This window comes from Tachyglossus aculeatus, chromosome 20 (assembly GCF_015852505.1).
Source record: "Tachyglossus aculeatus isolate mTacAcu1 chromosome 20, mTacAcu1.pri, whole genome shotgun sequence".
In the NCBI taxonomy this organism is placed as follows: domain Eukaryota; kingdom Metazoa; phylum Chordata; class Mammalia; order Monotremata; family Tachyglossidae; genus Tachyglossus; species Tachyglossus aculeatus.
In genome coordinates, this window is record NC_052085.1 from 21817187 (window position 1) to 21819847 (window position 2661).

General features: G+C 39.1%; 1 non-coding gene across 1 annotated transcript; it reads right to left on the reverse strand.

The window, feature by feature from the left end:
• Nucleotides 1-248: 248 nt before the first annotated feature.
• On the reverse strand, nucleotides 249-385 carry LOC119941723. Its single transcript, XR_005455304.1, has one exon. It is a non-coding gene; the product is annotated as a small nucleolar RNA SNORA7 (small nucleolar RNA).
• Between the last annotated feature and the right edge of the window lie 2276 nt (nucleotides 386-2661).

Below are 2661 nucleotides of genomic sequence, written 5' to 3' on the forward strand. Positions count from 1 at the left end.
GAATCTAACAAGAGTTTTGCTTACCTGTCTTATGCCGTCAAGTGGTTTCCGACCCATAGCGACACCACGGACACATGTCTCCCAGAACGCCCCGCTCTGCATATGCAATCGTTTTGGTAGTGTGACCATAGAGTTTTCTTGGTAAAAATCCAGAAGTGGTTTACCACTGCCACCTTCTGCGCAGTAAACTCGAATATCCACCCTCGACTCTCTCCCATGTTGCCGCTGCCCAGCGTGGGGGAGTTTTGACCTGTAGCAGATTGCCTTCCACTCACTAGCCACTGCCCAAGCTAGAAGCGAAATGATTTGACTCTGCTTGACTCTCCCTCCCCTATCCGAGACTGGTAGAGCACTGGAAACTCTCCAGGTGCGACCCTGAGAGGGGTTTGCTTACTAGGGACTCTCACTCAATGTAAGAGAGTGACTTGACTCAGTGGCAGATTTATTTTAGGCAGTAAGACTAGCATATTGGGACTCAAACTCTGAGGATGTCTCCATCATTTTTATTTTTATTTGAAGAGAGTGGACAACAACAGGATATTCAAATAGCTACTGCACGGTGAAACTAAACTGGAAAAAAATAGATCAGAAAAGACCCAATAAGCATTTTAAATACATTTCAAAGCAAAACTTTAGATAATGTGGCATAGCTGTGAACAGCTTGGAGGCAACACCTAAATTCATTGCTTTCTTGCAATGTGCTTTGGGATAGAGTGGATTTGAATTTTAGGAAAATTGCCCTTGGGATGAATGCATTTTGTTTCCCATTAAAATGATTTAAGAATCTGTAAAACATCAAGACAACTTGATGTAAATGAAAACATTCCTATTGTAAATGTTAATCAGAATTTACTCTCCTTTTCCCCATCTCAGCAGTCTCTTGAAGAATTATTCAGGGTTGGGAAGATTTAGTTTGTAGACATCATTAGAGGCTCTGTGAGCATTTGACTTTTATCCTGAAATTTCTTTACCAATTTACCAAACAGAGGCAAAGGATCTGTTACTGACTGAATCAGGGAAGAAAGAGAGATTAAGCATTTAGTCTCCATGTCTAGTCAGAGCAAGAAAGAACAATTCCCGAAGGATTCAATTACTTGATTTGGAAAGTATCTCTGGGAGATAGCAAGAAACAAAATAACATTGTGTGTTACTCTGAAAAGTTGCCACTAAAATGTCCCTGAAAAGCGCCATCTCAATTACTTTCAAATAGCATCCTGTTCAAACAATGATTATATACTTCACTTTCATCCTTTTACAGGGAAAGGTTATTTTGACTCATTTTATTTTCTTGTAAAAATCTATCAATAGCACAACTTTATACTGAGATGAATAGGGGGACCCAATACGTAATAAGGAAATTGTCTGTGGACTGGGATGGGGATGGAAGAATGGAAGTTAAATACCTTTTCCTTAAAGGTTCTATTAATAGCTTTACAGATCTCCCTCCAAATCCTCTAATTGCAGTATCTGATAAATCAACTGGCCAAAGAAAGTTTTAGATCCCTAAATGTTAACTGAATTGATTTTTAAATGCAGGAAGCACTTGTTTGTTTTTTTTCTTAAATTCCCCTTTTTTCTTAAATTTCCAATGAAAGCAATTGTGCTGAGTCGATCACGGTTAGAAGCTGGCCATATTGAGCTCTAAATAAGACAGCTGTGACCCTGAGCCTTGCATCTTGAAATATCCAATGCCCTGGAAACGTTGACTTCTTGGGGAGTCTAAGAATATCTGTTTCCAACATTTAGTCAGAAAGCTAAGAAGGGAGAGACAGAGGGAGGTTTTCAAGAGAAAGATGAGAGTTTTGTCTTCACGATATTTAATTAGAATTGATGAGACATTCCATTTGATATGTCCTATGGACAAAATGTAATTGTCTATTGAAGTTAAGGGAAGATTAGAGTGTGTGACCCCCACCTCGACTTCAATTTTAGGTTATCCTGCTTAAAGAACTTGGAATCTGGGGTTAGAATTTGTTTTACATGCAACAGAACATAGTCAGAAGACCTGGAGATGTAGTCATAAGTAGACCGGGATATTTCTATGAACTACTGCGGACAGCTGGGGCCTGGGAGTCTTCTCTGGGTCTCAGTTACCTCAGCTGTAAAATGGGGATTAAGACTGTGCACCCCATGTAGAATAGGGACTGTGTCCAATCTGAGTACCTTGTCAGTTGTCCAAACAATCCCCAGCAATTAGTACAGTGCCTAGCACATAGTAAGTGCTTAAAAAACACCATCAAAATAAATAAAAACATCATAAGGCTGAAGGAAACTGAGGTAATTCCTCCACTCAGATCTTCACTGGAAGCACAATTAAATAGTGTCACCAAATTCTGTTACCTAGGTGTATGGTCACAAATATACTATTCAACAATGTTAGGATAAGCAAAATAGTGGGAAACAGAATTATTGTTATTATTAATTCTATTTCCCACTTCTTTGCTTACCCTTACATTACTGGTTAGCCAGAATAATAATAATGATTGATGTATTTGTGAAGTGTTTGCTATGTGCCAAGCATGGTACTAAGTGCCAGGGTAGGTACAAGATAATCTGGCCAGGCAAAGTTTCTGTCCCATGTGGAGCTCATTGTTTAAGTAAGAGAGGGAAAGGATATTTAATCTCCATTTTACAGATGAGGAAACTGAGGCACAGAGAAAT